This window comes from Macaca fascicularis, chromosome 5 (genome assembly GCF_037993035.2).
Source record: "Macaca fascicularis isolate 582-1 chromosome 5, T2T-MFA8v1.1".
In the NCBI taxonomy this organism is placed as follows: domain Eukaryota; kingdom Metazoa; phylum Chordata; class Mammalia; order Primates; family Cercopithecidae; genus Macaca; species Macaca fascicularis.
The window spans coordinates 65,582,141-65,601,591 of NC_088379.1; the positions used below are offsets into that span (position 1 = coordinate 65,582,141).

At 39.3% G+C, this 19,451-nt stretch overlaps 1 pseudogene across 1 annotated transcript in view; it reads right to left on the reverse strand.

The window, feature by feature from the left end:
- Positions 1 to 18,060, reverse strand: part of LOC123573506 (ferritin light chain pseudogene) — a 34,664-nt pseudogene extending 16,604 nt beyond the window's left edge. The window contains exons 1-3 of the transcript XR_012434509.1: positions 17,970 to 18,060; positions 655 to 1,375; positions 84 to 623 (exon numbers count right to left, since the gene is read on the reverse strand). The product of XR_012434509.1 is annotated as a ferritin light chain pseudogene (transcript). The remainder of the gene's footprint in view (positions 1 to 83; positions 624 to 654; positions 1,376 to 17,969) is intronic.
- Between the last annotated feature and the right edge of the window lie 1,391 nt (positions 18,061 to 19,451).

Here is a 19,451-nt window from a genome sequence, read left to right on the forward strand (position 1 = left end):
TGAGGTCTTGATCAATTCTTGCAATCATTGTGAAAGAATTTCACATCAGCAAAACCAGGCAAAACAGCACATTTTAGACTTACAGAGACCAGGCAGAGTAGTAGTTCTTCACTGTTGTTACAAGTTTCTGTGGAAATTCTTTATTTGTAACATATTTTGAAAAGTATGCACCCTGAAAATATGTAATGTATTTTAATTAAAACAAATTTAAAAGCAAACTGTTCAATGACAGTTTTCTTTTTGGTTTTTGTTTGCTTTGAGAATTCGTGCGTGGGTTTTCCTTTCTAACTTCTTTTTCCATAAAAAGAAGGGTTGCCTGTACTTGGACCATGGCTTGCGGGAGGACACAGGGTGGTTAAAAAGTATCTTGAGGGCCGGGCCTGGTGGCTCATGTCTGTAATCCCAGCACTTTGGGAGGCCGAGGCAGGCAGATCACTTGAGGTCTGGAGTTTGGGACCAGCCTGGCCAACATGGTGAAACCTCGTCTAATTAGCTGGGGGGTGGTGGCTGGCGCCAGTAATCTCAGCTACTCGGGAGGCTAAGGTAGGAGAATCACTTGAACCGGGGAGGCGGAGGTTGCAGTGAGGAGAAATCACCACTACACTCCAGGCAGGGAGACTCTTCTAAACAAAACAAAACAAAACAAAACAAAACAAAACAAAACAAAACAAAAACAGTATCTTGAGGCTGAAGGGAGCAGCTCCGGTGGACGCTGCCCCAGGTCTGACAGAGGAATGGGGCCGGCGGGCCTCTTGAAGGCCTCCGGGAGCCGCAGGCTCCTTGTTGCGCCAGAGGAAGAGGCCTGGCCAGCGCGGGTTGGGCCCCTCCAGCCCGCTGAGTCTGGTCAGGTGGTTGCCAATCTTCCGGATGAGTTTTCATTCGCGGCCTAGAAAGTCGTTCTCCAGGAAGCCACAGACGTGAGGGTCTGCATGCTTTGCGCCCAGGGTGTGCAGATTCAGCAGGGCCTGGTTCAGGCTCATCTCCAGGGCCAACGCGGCTTGCAGGGCGCCCAAGCTGCTGTCCTGTTCATCCCAGGACGGCTTCTGGGTGGCATCGCAGAGGGCTCCGCGGTGGTTTTGCGTCTTCCACAGACTCTGGGCGTCCTGTCGCTTCTTCTGGGCCAGCTCTCGGAAGAAGTGGCCCATGCCCTCCAGGGCCACGTCGTCGCGGTGGAAATGGAGGAAGACAGAGAGGTAGGTAACGGACGCCAGCAGCTGCGGGTTGACCAGGCTGCGGTCGGCGGCCTCCACTTCGGCGCAGTAATTCTGGCTCACGGTTCTTTGGAAAGGAGCTAAATAGACACGCGCACAAAAGAAAGGCTGAATCGGTCTTGGGCTGGGGGATGATGGGAAGGCCAAGAAGATGGTTCTGGAAGCTGCAGAGGGAGTGGGGGTCTGGGGAGGAAGTTAAGGAGGAGTCAGAGGCTGGAGGCGGGAAAGAAGGGAGTTCAAGAAGGAGGTAAGCACGGTATGTCTGCAGGTGGGTTTTTTGTGTGACATAAATGTTAATTTCTGGCCATGGTCCCAGTCCCACAGTCCCTAGAAGCTTGCGTAGAGCCCTGTTTTATGAACCACACAATCTCCACGCATTAAGTAACTACAGTCTGTAATACTCACTTTTAAAAAATTAAAATTTTTATTGGTATTTACTGAAAATTTGACTTAGTGTCTTGATAAGTCCTTATACAATATTTAAATTTTACTTGAGCGTCCATGACCTAGATTAGATAGATGAGAAAATCTTTTACTTACTGAGTTTTCTTCTTCCAGAAAGTGTGGATTTTATACTATCTACTGATAACCATTTTGCATTTGCCAAAGATCTCAAATAAGTATATATGTAATAATAGTTGTCCTAAAATTTTATTAAATCACTTTTAAATGGCATTTTTAGTTCCTTTATGTCATACATAAACTCAGTTTCTTAAAACATTGAAATACCAAAGATCTTTTAAAGTAGTCTCAGCGTATTAAATTTCAGTTATTAATGATATTGATATTTAATTCCCTTGGTGGTAATTAACATTACACATTGTATTCATTATCATCATCATAATTGAAGCAGTAATGCTTAACGTTTACTGAGTTCTTACTATGTGTCAGGCACAATTCTAATGACTTTGTATGTATTATCCCAATTGATCCTTCTGTCTATTCCATGAGGAGTACTATTATTATTTTAACTTTATAGATGAATAAACAGATACCAAGAGGTTAACAACCTTGTCCAAGAATGCAGAACAACACCCACTTTACACAATCCTGCCTTTTAGTCATAGAAGTCCAGGATAAGGAAGTGATTTTTTTTTTTTTTTTTTTGAGACAGAGTCTGGCTCTGTGGCCCAGCCTGGAGTGCAGTGAGGCTATCTTGGCTCACTGCAAGCTCTGCCTCCTGGATTCACGCCATTCTCCTGCCTCAGCCTCCCGAGTAGCTGGGGCTACAGGCGTCCACCACCACGCCCGGCTAATTTTTTGTATTTTTTTTTAGTAGAGACGGGGTTTCACCGTCTTAGCCAGGATGGTCTTGATCTCCTGACCTCGTGATCCGCCCGCCCTGGCCTCCCAAAGTGCTGGGATTACAGGCGTGGGCCACCGTGCCCAAAGCTGTTGATAATTTACATTTTTGTGGGAGTTTTTGTTTGTTGGTGTTATGTGTTTGTGTGTTTGCTTGCTTGCTTTTCCTGAAAAAGGTGAAAACTTCTTACAGCTTTGGGTAATACCTAACACAGTAAGAAGTCCATGCTGGGAAATGAAATCAGGATTACTTTCACAAAAGTATTTATATTTATAGGGTATTGTATATTTCTCATTTGAGCCTATATGAAAATGCCCTCTGAATCATGGTCTGGCAAATTTGGCTCCCATTCAGGTGGATCCTGGATGCCGACTCCTCTAGAAGGGGCAGAGGAGATTAAAGGATCTAGTCTTGAGGTGGGGGTAGGAGTAGAGATTATGGAAAGTGATACTAGTGACTGCTAATATTCTAATTAATCTTGTAATTTTATGTTTTTAAGCCTTCAGATGCAACTTGAATACTAGTGTAATTGTTTTATGTGAATCCATGCCAGAACTCTGTCTGGGAGTTGGCATCTTTTTTGCTTCCGTCTGCCTCTGAGAGCCAGAGTTTATTAATTTGTAGCACAAATAAGTTTACCGAAATTCTAATTTTCTTAATAAATCTCATATTTCATAATTAGCAACAGTCACTTTCCTTATAAGAAGCTTACTTTATCAAGAAAATATCTGCCACATGCAGATTCTAAATATATTAAATAATTACTGATTCTGATTCTAATAGGTTTTCAGTCACTCTTAGCAGATAAAATGTTGTTCCATGACAAAAATGATGCGTTCAGCTTGCAAATCATAAAATTACTTCAGTGCTTTTACTCAAGATTGCCATTCAATTCAATTATGCAGCAACCATCTTATGTCTACTTCTCATTTTGTCATTCATAATATAACCAAGATATGTATGCACTCAACTTCAAAATGTAATACAATTTGTAATCTTTAATGTTTCATCCAGAGCATTCTTAAATAAAGTTGGATTTTTTTACTGCAAATGCATGGCAGTGAAAAATACAATGATCCAATAACTCCTGGTATAGTTTGGTGCTTTTACCTTGATTTGCTAAAAGTCCCAGTTTTTTGTCACTAATCTATTTTCACTGTTAGTTTGATTTTACAGACTTCCTGAAAAAGTCTCAGAGACCCTTAGGGGTCTGCAGAAAACACTTTGAAAACTGCTGATCTATTCTAATTGTTTTAATAAGTATTCTAAAGGAAATTTTATATAACCAATATCTACAAAATAATTTCATCAATCCATAAATATCCAAGAACTGTTCATTTATATACTTATGGTGCTACAGAAGCAGGTGGGACAGACAACTAATCCAGAATGAGGGATGGGGGCAATCAAAGGTTTATCAAGTTAATGCCCCTGAGATGAGCCCTGTAGGATGAATAAGAGGAAGCCCAAGAAAAACTTCTTGGTGAAAGGGTGGAGGTGCTTGGGAAGGGCACCCAAAGTAGAGAAAACAACATTGTCAAACACTGTGACTGAATATACTATCATGCATTAGTCAGGATAGGCTAGATGTTATTGTGGTTCCACATACTTAAATCTCCATAGCTTAGCACACCAAAATATACTTCTCACTCATAGGCTATTGACAGTAGGATGACTCTCCTAGGCTGCCAGATTAGCAAACCAGGCTGCTTTCATCTTGTGGCTATGCCGTGTGAACATTGCCTTCACAATCCTAATCACAGAGCAAGAGAATGCTGCTAATAGACCCACTAACAGAATGAAAATATATCCACTAATGCTCCTAGATCATTTGTCAAAACTTATTAAATGGCCCCTTTTAACTTTAAGGGGACTGAGAAACGTGAGACAGGACATATATATTTGGAGACACAGAAATTTCTCTGGTCTAAACTAATTTGTTGAAAAAGACTGCTGGCACTAATTTCTACTGTAGCAAAGAAGAAATAGTTTTCACAGAGTAAACAGTAGAGGGCTCTGGGAATAAACTAGAATGTTGACTAGTAGGCAGCAGTGCAGTTGCAGATCAAAGAGGAGTAGAAGTAGAGCCTGGAAGGCTCTGACAAGCAAGAGATTCTTTCCGGTATAATGATCAAAAGCTCTGTGCTAGTATTGGGGAGCTTTTATCTTTAATTGGGTAGAAAAGGGAAAAGGAAAGAAGTACAATGTTGGGATGAGAATTCTTTAAAATTGCACAGACTTATAAGTCGTAACGCAAAGAAAAAAGTTACATAAAACTACTCTCTAGTTTGTCTCTGCTATATAAAACACGAGTAGAAAAAAAGACTAGAAAAAATACAGGAGACCAGAGGGTTTTTTTTGTTTGTTTAACAGAGTTTATTCTAGTGATTTTATGAATGATTTCTAGAGTCTGTCTTATATTTTCCATAATGAGCATGGTTACTTTATAACCAAAAGGAAAAAAAAATTCATTAACCTTTGTTTAAATAAATTTCAATTTAAATAGTGTATTTTCAATAAATCGTTAGTCATTAAATATTGATGAGATATTTATGAATATGGTGAATATATTTTCCCAGCCTAAATTGGGACATTTGGCTTGATAGAAATGAATTGAAAATTTTGCATTGAACAGTCTTGGAAAATCATATGGTTGCATAGTCACAAATAACTGAAATTCTATAATTATGTTTCTTTAAGCTCAAATGGGACATAACGGCATATGATAGATTTATCATTTATTTTTGTTTTCCATAAATGTGTTAATGAACTTTATGTTAAGCTAGTTTTTATAAACGGAATTGCATTTTAAATTACCAGAATAACTTGGTATTTAAATATATGCACTATTTTGAGTTTTTTTAATGTAAAATAGATATGCACATATATGTTTGATTAAAGGATAAAAAGCCTTTAATTACTGTCTCTGACATCTGAACTTCTATTTTTTTCTTTTGCACAAGAAGACACCGATGTTCTATCACTTTTCCCAGCAGAGGGCACTACAACCCAAGTATCGGGCTTCACATATTTCCCATAAATGTCAAACTTAACATTGTTAACTTGAGAACGCTCATAAATGAGCAAAGTACAATCCCAGCAGGAGGCAGAAGAATAGACAAAGTGAAAACTTACACCCCCCCAATCCCTATTTCTGGCAAATAAAAATATAAACCGTGATTCCATTAAAAAGAAAACTCATTCTTGCATAGGGCAGTAAGAATTTCCATGATAAATAAAGATGTATTTAAGTAATACTTTCTGCTCTAAAAGCCACATAACCTAGTGGAAAGTACCAGTATACAGCAAATACAAATGCAGGATAACTGTAATAACTGCCAGGTTTAGAACACTACACTCTGTTTTATACTTCCAGTTACCTACTTGACCACTCCAAATAATGCAAGACCCCCAAAAGTTAATATGTGCACCCCATTTTATCATTTGACTTACATATATGTTCCTCTTTATGTGTTCACCCATTTATTTAATGGCATTACTGTTCTTGAAAATTTATTATCACCTCTAATCTCTCCTTTTCTGTCATCTTTTCCCGAGTCCTAACTCCTGATGGTTTCCTAACTAGTCTTGCAAGTCTTTGGTGATTTACTAATAGGTGAAGCATAAATTTTTATCTTTTTTTTTTTTGAGGCAGAGTCTCACTCTGTTGCACAGGCTGGAGTGCAATGGTGTGATCTCGGCTCACTGCAACCTCTGCCTCCTGGGTTCAGGCGATTTTCTTGCCTCAGCCTCCCAAGTAGCTGGGACTATAGGCATGCGCCACCACGCCCCGCTAAGAAGCATAACTTTTAAAATTTGATTTTCAAGTCCTTCATAATCTAAATGGTATCTAAATTCCCAGTCCTGCCTATGGGTTCCTCCCTTTAGCAACACAACATGCCAATTAAAACTCTGATTTCCTTCAGAGCTCAGCTCAAATTCCATGTAAAAAAGACTTGCTAGCAAAAATTATTCTCTCCTCTTCTGTTCTCTGATCTCATATCATTTGTATTTTTATTAGAACACCATATTAGTCGTTTTCACACTGTTGATAAAGACATACCTGATTTGGGGCAATTTATAAAACAAAGAGGTTTCATTGGACTTAAAGTTCCATGTGGCTGGGGAAGCCTCACAATCACAGTGGAGAACAAGGAAGAGCAAGTCACATCTTACATGGATGGCAGCTGGCAAAGAGAGTTTGTGCAGAGAAACTTCCCTTTTTTAAAACCGTCAGCTCTTGTGAGACTTACTTGCTATCATGAGAACAGCATGGGAAAGATCTGCCCCTGTGATTCAATTACCTCTTACCAAGTCCCTCCCACAGCACGTGGGGATTCAAGATGAGATTGGGCAAGGACACAATCAAACCATATTCCATGCTGGCCCCTTACAAATCTCATGCCCTTACATTTTAAAACCAATCATGCCTTCCCAACAGTCCCCCAAAGTCTTAACTCATTTCAGCATCAACTCAAACATCCATAGTCCAAAGTCTCATCTGAGACAAAGCAAGCCCCTTCCACCTATGAGCCTGGAAAATCAAAAGCAGGTTAGTTAGATACAAAGGAGGTACAGGCATTGGGTGAATACAGCTGTTCCAAATGGGAGAAATTGATCAAAACAAAGCGGCTACAGGCCCCATGCAAGTCCAAAATCCAATGGGGCAGTCAAATCTTAAAGCTCAAACATGATCTCCTTTGACTCCATGTCTCTCATCCAGGTTATGCTGATATTAAGCGGTGGGTTCCCATGGTCTTGAGCAGCTCCACCTTTGTGGCTTGGTGGGGTACAGCCTCCCTCCCAGCTGCTTTCATGGGCTGGTGTTGAGTGTCTGCAACTTTTCCAGGCACACAGTGCAAGCTGTCAGTGGATGTAACATTCTGGGGTTGGGAGTATGGTGGCCCTCTTCTCACAGCTCCACTAGGTGGTCCCCCAGTAGGGACTCTGTGTGGGAGTTCCAACACCTCATTTCCCTTCTGTCCTGCCCTAGCAGAGGTTCTCCATGAGAGCCCTACCCCTGCAGTAAACTTCTGCCTGGACATCCAGGCATTTCCATGCATTCTCTGACATCTAGGCCAAGGTTCCCAAACTCCAATCCTTGACTTGTGTGTACTTGCAGGCTCAACACCACATGGCAGCTGCCAAGGCTTGAGGCTTGCACCCTCTGAAGCCACAGCCGAGCTCTACATTGCCCTCTTTCAGCCACTGCTAGAGTGGCTGGGATGCAGGGCACCAAGTCTCTAGGTTGCACACAGCATGGGGACCTTGGGCCTGGCCCACAAAACCACTTTTTTCTTCTAGGCCTCTGGACCTGTGATGGGAAGGGCTGCTGAGAAGACCTCTGACATGCCCTAGAGACATTTTCCCCATTATTTTGAAGATTAACATTCAGCTCCTCATTACTTATACAGATTTTTTCAGCCAGCTTGAATTTCTCCTCAGAAGATGGGATTTTTCTTTTCTGTCACATTGTTAGCCTGAACATTTTCTGAACTTTTGCCTCTCTTTTGCCTCTGCTTTGCCTCTCTTATAAAACTGAATTTCTTTAACAGCACCCAAGTCACCTCTTGATTGCTTTGAGGCTTAGAAGTTTCTTCCACCAGATACCCTAAGTCATCATCTCTCTCCAGTTCAAAGTTTCTTTTCTTTTCTTTTTTTTTTTGTGAGATGGAGTTTCACTCTTGTTGCTCAGGCTGGAGTGCACTGGTGCAATCTTGGCTCACTGCAACCTCTGCCTCCTGGGTTCAAGCAATTCGCCTACCTCAGCCTCCCTAGTAGCTGGGAATACAGGTGCCTGTCACAATGCCTGGCTAATTTTTTTGTATTTTTAGTAGAGGTGGGGTTTCACCATGTTGACTAGTCTGTTCTCAAACTCCTGACCTCAAGTGATCCACCCACCTTGGCCTCCCAAAGTTTCACAAATCTCTAGGGCAGGGGCAAGATGCTGCTAGTCTCTTTGCCAAAACATAACAAGGGTCACCTTTGCTCCAGTTCCCAAGAAGTTCCTCATCTCCATCTGAGACCACCTCCACCTGGATTTCATTGTCCGTGTCATCAACATTTTGGTAAAAGTCACTCAACAAGTCTCTGGGGAGTTCCAAATTTTTCCACATTTTCCTGTCTTCTTCTGAGCCCTCCAAACTGTTCCAACCTCTGCCTGTTACCCAGTTCCAAAGTTGCTTCCACATTTTTGGGTATCTTTTCAGCAACACCCCACTCTACAGATGCCGATTTACTGTATTAGTCTGTTTTCATGCTGCTGATAAAGACATACCCTGCATTGGGCAGTTTACAAAAGAAAAAGGCTTAATTGGACTTAAAGTTCCATGTGGCTGGGGAAGCCTCATAATGATGCAGGAAGGCAAGGAGGAGCAAGTCACGTCTTACCTGGATGGCAGCAGGCAAAGAGAGATTGTGCAGGGAAACTCCCCTTTTAAAAACCATCAGATCTCATGAGACTTATTTGCTATCATGAGAACAGCATGGGAAAGAACTGCCCCCATGATTCAGTTGCCTTCTACCCAGTCCCTCCCATAACACATGGAAATTCCGGATGAGATTTGGGTGTGGACACAGCCAAACCATGTCAAACACTAGTCAGAGTCTGTTTAAAATAATGTGCCTATGTATCTTTTCTCTGTGCCATTTTTAAAATTATTATTACTATACTTAAGTTCTAGGGTACATGTGCACAATGTGCAGGTTCGTTACATATGTATACATGTGCCATGTTAGTGTGCTGCACCCATTAACTCGTCATTTACATTAGGTATATCTCCTAATGCTATCCCTCCCCCCTCCCCACTCCCCACAATAGGCCCCGCTGTGTGATGTTCTCCTTCCCGTGTCCAAGTGATCTCATTGTTCAGCTCCCAACTATGGGTGAGAACATGAGGTGTTTGGTTTTCTGTTCTTGCGATAGTTTGCTGAGAATGATGGTTTCCAGCTTCATCCATGTCCATACAAAGGACACAAACTCATCCTTTTTTATGGCTGCAGAGTATTCCATGGTGTATATGTGCCACATTTTCTTAATCCAGTCTGTCACTGATGGACATTTGGGTTGATTCCAAGTCTTTGCTTTAGTGAATAGTGCCGCAATAAACATACATGTGCATGTGTCTTTATAGCAGCATGATTTATAATCCTTTGGGTATATGCCCAGTAATGGGATGGCTGGGTCAAATGGTATTTCTAGTTCTAGATCCTTGAGGAATTGCCACACTGTTTTCCACAATGGTTGAACTAGTTTACAGTCCCACCAACAGTGTAAAAGTGTTCCTATTTCTCCACATCCTCTCCAGCACCTGTTGTTTCCTGACTTTTTAATGATTGCCATTCTAACTGGTGTGGGATGGTATCTCATTGTGGTTTTGATTCGCATTTCTCTGATGGCGAGTGATGATGAGCATTTTTTCATGTGTCTGTTGGCTGTATGGATGTCTTCTTTTGAGAAGTGTCTGTTCATATCCTTTGCCCACTTTTTGATGGGGTTGTTTGTTTTTTTCTTGTAAATTTGTTTGAGTTCTTTATAGGTTCTGGATATTAGCCCTTCGTCAGATGAGTAGATTGCAAAATTTTTCTCCCATTCTGTAGGTTGCCTGTTTACTCTGATGGTAGTTTCTTTTGCTGTGCAGAAGCTCTTTAGTTTAATTAGATCCCATTTGTCAATTTTGGCTTTTGTTGCCGTTACTTTTGGTGTTTTAGACATGAAGTTCTTGCCCATGCTTATGTCCTGAATGGTATTACCTAGGTTTTCTTCTAGGATTTTTATGGTTTTCGGTGTAACATTTAAGTCTCTAATCCATCTTGAATTATTTTTCGTATAAGGAGTAAGGAAAGGATCCAGTTTCAGCTTTCTACTTATGGCTAGCCAATTTTCCCAGCACCATTTATTAAATAGGGAATCCTTTCCCCATTTCTTGTTTTTGTCAGGTTTGTCAAAGATCAGATGGCTGTAGATGTGTGGTATTATTTCTGAGGGCTCTGTTCTGTTCCATTGGTCTATATCTCTGTTTTGGTACCAGTACCATGCTGTTTTGGTTACTGTAGCCTTGTAGTATAGTTTGAAGTCAGGTAGTGTGATGCCTCCAGCTTTGTTCTTTTTGCTTAGGATTGTCTTGGCAATGCAGGCTCTTTTTTGGTTCCATATGAACTTTAAAGCAGTTTTTTTTCCAATTCTGTGAAGAAAGTCATTGGTAGCTTAATGGGGATGGCATTGAATCTTTAAATTACCTTGGGCAGTATGGCCATTTTCACAATATTGGTTCTTCCTATCCATGAGCATGGTATGTTCTTCCATTTGTTTGTGTCCTCTTTTATTTCACTGAGCAGTGGTTTGTAGTTTTCCTTGAAGAGGTCCTTCACATCCCTTGTAAGTTGGACTTCTAGGTATTTTATTCTCTTTGAAGCAATTGTGAATGGGAGTTCATTCGTGATTTGGCTCTCTGTTTGTCTGTTACTGATGTATAAGAATGCTTGTGATTTTTGCACATTAATTTTGTATCCTGAGACTTTGCCGAAGTTGCTTATCAGCTTAAGGAGATTTTGGGCTGAGACGATGGGGTTTTCTAAATATACAATCATGTCATCTGCAAAGAGGGACAATTTGACTTCTTCTTTTCCTAACTGAATACCCTTGATTTCTTTCTCTTGCCTGATTGCCCTAGCCAGAACTTCCAACACTATGTTGAATAGGAGTGGTGAGAGGGGGCATCCCTGTCTTGTGCCAGTTTTCAAAGGGAATTTTTCCAGTTTTTGCCCATTCAAGATGATATTGGCTGTGGGTTTGTCATAAATAGCTCTTATTATTTTGAGATACATTCCATCAATACCGAATTTATTGAGCGTTTTTAGCATGAAGGGCTGTTGAATTTTGTCAAAGGCTTTTTCTTCATCTATTGAGATAATCATGTGGTTTTTGTCTTTGGTTCTGTTTATATGCTGGATTACATTTATTGATATCCGTCTGTTGAAGCAGTCTTGCATCCCAGGGATGAAGCCCACTTGATCATGGTGGATAAGCTTTTTGATGTGCTGCTGGATTCAGTTTGCCAGTATTTTATTGAGAATTTTTGCATCGATATTCATCAGGAATATTGGTCTAAATTTCTCTTTTTTTTGTTGTGTCTCTGCCAGGCTTTGGTATCAGGATGATGTTGGCCTCATAAAATGAGTTAGGGAAGATTCCCTCTTTTTCTATTGATTGGAATAGTTTTAGAAGGAATGGTACCAGCTCCTCCTTGTATCTCTGGTAAAATTCGGCTGTGAATCCATCTGGTCCTGGACTTATTTTGATTGGTAGGCTATTAATTATTGCCTCAATTTCAGAGCCTGCTATTGGTCTATTCTGGGATTCAACTTCTTCCTGGTTTAGTCTTGGGAGAGTGTAAGTGTCCAGGAAATGATCCATTTCTTCTAGGTTTTCTAGTTTATTTGCATAGAGGTGTTTATAGTATTCTCTGATGGTAGTTTGTATTTCTGTGGGGTCGGTGATGATATCTCCTTTATCATTTTTTTTTTTTGCGTCTATTGGATTCTTCTCTCTTTTCTTCTTTTTAGTCTTGCTAGCGGTCTATCAATTTTGTTGATCTTTTCAAAAAAACCAACTCCTGGATTCATTGATTTTTTGGAGGGTTTTTTGTGTCTCTATCTCCTTCACTTCTGCTCTGATCTTAGTTATTTTTTGCCTTCTGCTAGCTTTTGAATGTGTTTGCTCTTGCTTCTCTAGTTCTTTTAATTGTGATATTAGGGTGTCAATTTTAGATCTTTCCTGCTTTCTCTTGTGGGCAATTAGTGCTATAAATTTCCCTCTACACACTGCTTTAAATGTGTCCCAGAGATTCTGGTATGTTGTATCTTTGTTCTCATTGGTTTCAAAGAACATCTTTATTTCTGCCTTCATTTCATTATGTATCCAGTAGTCATTCAGGAGCAGGTTGTTCAGTTTCCATGTAGTTGAGCAGTTTTGATTGAGTTTCTTAGTCCTGAGTTCTAGTTTGATTGCACTGTGGTCTGAGAGACAGTTTGTTATAATTTCTGTTCCTTTACATTTGCTGAGGAGTGCTTTACTTCCAACTATGTGGTCAATTTTGGAATAAGTGCGTTGTGGTGCTGAGAAGAATGTATAGTTTGTTGATTTGTGGTGGAGAGTTCTGTAGATGTCTATTAGGTCTGGTTGGTGCAGAGTTGAGTTCAATTCCTGAATATCCTTGTTAACTTTCTGTCTCGTTGATCTGTCTAATGTTGACAGTGGGGTGTTAAAGTCTCCCATTATTATTGTATAGAAGTCTAAGTCTCTTTGTAAGTCCTCTGTGCCATTTTTATAAAGTTAGGAGACATACAGCCTACTGAACACAGCAGAATCTTAATATTCTGAATCAAGTGGCACACTGATAGTACTATGATTAAATTACCTCCTCCTGGTCCCTCCCACAACACGTGGAAATTCCAGAGAAGTTTTGAGTCAGGACACCAAAGCCATATCAAACGCTAACCAGAGTCTGTTTAAAATAATGTGTCGATGTCTCTTTTCTCTGTGCCATTTTTATAAAATTATGAGACAAACAGCCTACTGAACACAGTAGAAGCTGAATATGCTGAATCAAGTGGTACACTGACAGTACAAGTTGGGGCTCTTTATACTTATATACTTGTTCATTTGTGCTATGCACTACTTATATCCACTTCCTCATGAGAACTGCACTGGAAGAGCTCAGGTTTATATGTTAAAAATATTTAAAGATTTATACAAATCTTAAGGTTTTGTCCAATGATGGGCTTCAGTAAAAGTATTGTCTTCTAATAATATTTGCCAGGATAAGGTTTGTTAAGGAACAATAAAACACATGAGTGAGTGAAATTCTTCTCAGTGAATGCTAATAAAAAGCACTTTTCAAAAATTTTATTGCTTAAAGACTTTTTCTGGATTTCAAAAATAAGATTTTCAGATTATCTCTTCTTTAAAAGTAAAACTGAAGGAATAAAAAAACCCTTCACCTCTAAAAGTAGCTTTTTCTTCTTGGTTCTGTCATATTTTCTCTGACTAAATATTAGCTCTGGACTAATAAAATACTTTCATGGGACATCTTATCTGAAGGGCTCCTGAGCGTTTTATACCACAGAGGAAAATACTAACTGAAATACTGACATAGGGATTAATTACAAAGAGACATTAGTGCTTGTATGTAATATAGTCTTGTAAACAATTCAAAAATACTACCAGGTCATAAAAATTCTACTTAACTTTTTTGTAAGCATATTATATTTATGAACACCTCTAGGATGCTTATGACTCACCCACCTCTTCTTTTTATGGAACCTTGCTGCAAAAGCATAGATATCCAAATCATAGATTTCTACATGTGAGGTCACTAAATCCAACTTCTCACCCAGTTGAGAGAATCACTCTTTCTTTGCTTGAACACCACTGAGAACAGGGATCTCCTCACTTTTGAGGCTGTTCATTTGATTTTGGCTAATAAAAATTATTAAAATGAACCAGCATTTGTATAGCTCTTATTTGTGTAATTTTTAGTGAAATTTCCTAATGTGGTTTTCTTTTAATCAGCAATTCTGATGATAAACATTCTAGGGCAAGATCATACCAAGATAGAATAGTTGTACTAGAATGGTCTAGGAAGGCACACTAGAATAATAATTTAAAATGTGACCATCACAAACATAGAAAGACAAGTATCACTTGTTCTGTCACTCATATGTGGGAACTGAAAAAGTAGATCTCATGAAGATAGAGTAAATTGGTCTTTACCAGGGAAGGGTAAAAGGAAAGGGAGAGATGAAGAGAGGTTGATTAGTGGGTACAGAAAATACACTTTGATAAAATAATTTTTTTAAAATCAATTTTCCATCAAAAAGTAAAGAAAAATTGTAGGCATTCCCTGACATTGCCAAGCTATATGAACTTAAACAGGTTTCTTAAACTCCCCAAGTTTCCATGTCCTTGTCTGCAAAGTAGGAATCACAATAGTTGCTACCTATATTTGTACATAAATATAATAAACATAAAGCATTTTGCATAGCGCCTAGCACATAGTAAATGTTTAAAAAAGTAGTGCTCTATTATTACAGAAGAAAGAATTTGATGGGAAGAGAGAATTTGAATCGGTAGACAGTTGAGAAAAGGCTGGCATTTCAGGTGAGGGGAATAATAGTCAAAGGGCTGAGCATGGCGCAAGTGGAAGCACTAGGAAATAAATGCCCATTAAAGAGAATAGGGATAGGTTGGGCACATGGGATGGATCTAAAGGAGCAGTTCCCTAGGGGCAGTAGTGGGTTGTGGAGTTATCACAAGAAATCCTCAAATCCGTTAGTACGCCAACCCATGCCTTAAACTGAATGTATATTACATACCACTTCCAAATATGAAGACGGGTTGCAATTCTTAAAATACAAATTCATTTAAAAGAGCCAATGAATAAATAGATATTTTGATTTTTTTTCTTTGAGATAGAGTCTCACACTGTCTGCCAGGCTGGAGTTCAGTGGCATGATCTCAGCTCACTGTAATTTCTGCCTCCCGGGTCAAGTGATCCTCACCTCAGCTTCCCAAGTAGTTGGGACCACAGGTATGCACCACCATGCCTGGCTAATTTTTGTATTTTTTGTAGACATGAGGATTCACTATGTTGACCAGCCTGGTTTCAAACTCCTGGGTTCAAGGGATCTGCCTGCCTCAGCCTCCCAAAGTGCTGGGATTAAAGACGTGCACCACCACACCCTGCAATATTTTGATTTTTATCAGTTTTTATCTTCTTCAGGTCTCTACTTGAATCTTACATCTTCAGAGAGGTTTTCTCTGGCTTTACTATCTAATGTAGTCTCCAAGTTCTTTTCACTCTCCAGTCCCTTATTCTGTTTCAGTTTCCTTCACAGCCCTAAAGGCAACCCGACATTGTATTATGTATCTACTTGTTTACTACCTGTCTCTTCTCTTTAAATATAAATGACCACAAAGGCAAGGGCTTTGTTGTATCACCGTCGTCACTCCAGCATCTAGAACACTGCCTACACATGGTGAACCTTCAGTAAATATTTGCTAAGTAAATAAACAGGTTCACAAAATAGTAGTTTCAAATGCGTAGTACAAGGCAAATTAATTAGGTTATATGTAGCCCTTTTCATCTTCTCAGTAAAGAATTCAAATTAAAATAGCATCAGAAGACTCTTTTCTTCTTCTTTATAGTCATCATTGAGTCTTTGCCTGAAATAAGAACTTCTTGTTAATAAATGAAATGCCATAGAATTGGCCCAATTACAATCAGATACCTAAGAGGGAAATGAAAGTCTTTTTTCTAAAAGGCTGCAACTTAAACATATTAAAGAACATTGCTTTTGAGATACAAGTAGAAGACATAAATATTCATTTCATTGCTCAAATGATAAGACATTAACCAAAGCTTCCTGTAACCCCAATCGAGTTAAACCTCTAACGTATTATTTTAAATTAGATAGTGCGTGTTGCCACTTGGATGCCTACTCATCCACTACCAACACATTTTGAACTCGTACAACCTCAACCTCCACAAAAGAACACGTCATGAGATTACTTAATATGTAATCAAAACAAAATCTGTTTCATACGTTCATTAGGTCAACAAAAGATATATTTAACATTTCATAAGACATTAATGTGACCTAAACTATTCACTATATAGTATTCTGTCTGAAGACATCTCAATTTTTACTGTCAGTGTCACATTGTCATGTTTATTGGGTTCCTTGCCTTTTATTCTGACATCTGCAGAACCAAATCGGTTAGATTGCCACTGATTGTAGGACAAATATTCATAGCCCCCAAATTAGATAGAGTTGTTTTCACTTCATTCTCTTCCCTTGAGAGGAGTGGAAACAGTGGTCCTGTTGTGTTCCTTTCTTTCCCCAAATCTGGCTGCAATTCTTTAAACACAATACATTAGCACATTTGCTCTGGATATTTGGTAAAGAATGCATACTATGCATCAATATAAATCCCAATAGTGCGCAAGCAAACAATTACCTGCGGGATAACCTGTTTATATATTCTGCTGTTGCTACATCAGAATTACTTCTGACATGTCTGTCTCTAAAAATTCCTAAGCATCACCTCTTGCAATCAAGATATTTTCAGTGCTAGTGATTTGAATAGTTGCGTGTGTAACTCCCGTCCACCCACCATGCCATCTGTTACCTACGAAGTATAGAAGTTGGAGTCAGGAAATTTAGCACAGTTCTCCAAGTGGGGCAACCTCCTCTACCTTCTTGGAGCCTGGCAAATAAGGTTCCCTCTTCTGTTCCTCTTTCGTCTCTCAATCAAACAATTATAAATAAACCCCTAAATGGTTTTATTAACTATTGAATAATGGTAGTGATCATAGGATGGCAAATTGTTTTTAGTCTGGATTTGTTTTTGGAAGATAGAGCCCAAGGCATTTCTAGGGATATGCAATTCTAGGGAAGAAGGACTGAGGGAAAGGGATCAATGGAGAAAGAAGGGATGGAGATGGAAAGCAAATGTAAGAGGTACATTATCAATTGGGCTAGAGTTTTATATCAAGCTAGTGGGATATCTTTGGAGAGTCTATATGAGCCACTGCGTTTCTGAATGATCTGTCTAGGGACAGGAAGGGAGAAGAATTCACCTTCTTGTATCTACCACTGGAAAAAATTCATCCCATGACACATCAACTGTGATACACTTTTAGGTTGTACCACCTGGCCCTCTAGCAGCTATGAGGAAGCAAGATCACAAAACAGCAGTGACGACATCCACAGTGCCAGCCACACTGCATGAAGTAAGCTAGTGAGTGGAAGCAAGTCAGTGACACTTGCCACTGTCCATGTATAGTTTGCAACGTCACAAACAAAACTGGGCAAATCAGTGTACCTCCACAGTGTCTCAGAGGCAATAGAAGAACCTCACGTGAGAAACAAGAAATGCAGTGTAAACAGTGAGGCAATATGCTGTCAGATTTTGTTTGAGAACCCTAGGAGGGACTGGGAACAGGCAGCTCAATGGAACTGGCTGGCCGAGCAGGTGTAGTACCATGAAAACATGACCCCAATGTGAAAACGTCAACAAACTTTCCTCCAAGAAAGTCTGAAAGCCCTTTTCTATGGTATAATCTACTGTGGTAGATGCCAGACAGTCTTCTGAAGTATCATTAGGAGCATTCTAGAGAAAACTACAATCTGGAATCCAAGAAATTCCAAAACTAGGTTTAGCCAGTAACCCTATAGAGCTGAAAGAGTGAGATAATGATAATGGATTGTAGTTGTAAAAAAGAACTATTTCTGGAAGTTGAGCTTGTAAAAGATACATGAGAATGAATCATTCTTAATTCTGACCTGTTTAAAATAAGTTCTTGAGTTTACAATAAGCTCTTTAGAGGTATCCAACCATTTTACAGTATTCACCAAAGTGAGGAAATTTTGACAAAGCAAATAAATAGTACCTGCCTGCACTGTGATAAGAGGCACTGTGAGGTAATGAAAACTACTTGGAATTAATAAAAACTGGGTTTCAATCTCAATCTTGTTACTCATATTGTGACCTTGTGAGCTGAGAAGTTGATTCAAGCTCCCTGATCTCAGTTTGCTCTCCAGTTTAATGGGAATAAAGTGTGTACTTCATAGCATTTGTAATAATTAAGGAAGTGAAGTATTAAAAAGTGCCCAGTGCAATAATAGGAAATCAGCAAATTTAAATCAGAAACTACTCTTAAATCCTACCTCTTCACTCATTTTTTCTCAGATATTTTATTTCACATGCAAATATGTATGCACATCTCTTCCATCAGCTATGTAACACCAGTTCGATATAAAGTGATTTTGGATGAAGTAGTTAAAAGTTCAACTGAGGTGTTAAAAACATTCTATGAAGAATAATTCTTCTTGAGAATTAATAACTGGTTACTAACTGTAGCTCACTAATAATAGCATTTATTAAGCACTTTCCTATGTGGTGATGAGGTAAGTATAACATTGATTATCTTATTTGTCTATTTATTTATTTATTTATTTATTTATTTATTTATTTATTTATTGAGACGGAGTCTCGCTACTGCCCAGGCTGGAGTGCAGTGGCCGGATCTCAGCTCACTGCAAGCTCCGCCTCCCGGGTTTACGCCATTCTCCTGCCTCAGCCTCCCGAGCAGTTGGGACTACAGGCGCCTGCCACCGCGCCCGGCTAGTTTTTTGTATTTTTTTAGTAGAGACGGGGTTTCACCGTGTTAACCAGGATGGTCTCGATCTCCTGACCTCGTGATCCGCCCGTCTCGGCCTCCCAAAGTGCTGGGACTACAGGCTTGAGCCACCGCGCCCGGCCTGTCTATTTATTATTATAGTAAAGGGACAGGTTCTTTTTATGTTGCCCAGGCTAGACTTCAACTCTTGGGCTCAAGAATCCTATCACCTCAGCTTCCAAGAAGCTCGGACTATAGGCATACATCTCTGCAACTGACTGGGTGCTAAGTAATAATTTTCAAGTGGTAGTGAAAAATGAAAATGCAATGCTCCTTAAACTTTTAACTTCAAAAATATTTTATCACCTATAAAACATAATAGGGATGAAAATGGTATGTGGATAACAATATAAACTAATAAATTGCAAAAATACAATTTTTGGTGTTCTAATTTTAGATCATAAAAGAAATAATACTTTATAATGTGTAATCTTGATTTCTCATAAATTTTTTTCCTGCTTTTCTGGAAACTCATTTGTTAGTTTATCAAAATTTATTCTTTTTAAACTTCAGTTGATATAATTGAAATTAATGCCAGTTGCTCTTGGTAAGATCACAGTTTGTTTTTTTACTTTTTATAAAGATGAACTTTTCATTTTAGAACAGTTTTAGATTTACAAAAAAGTTAAGATGGTAGGGAAAGTTTCTATATATTTCACAGTTTCCCCTGTTGCTGCCATCCAAAGTATGGTA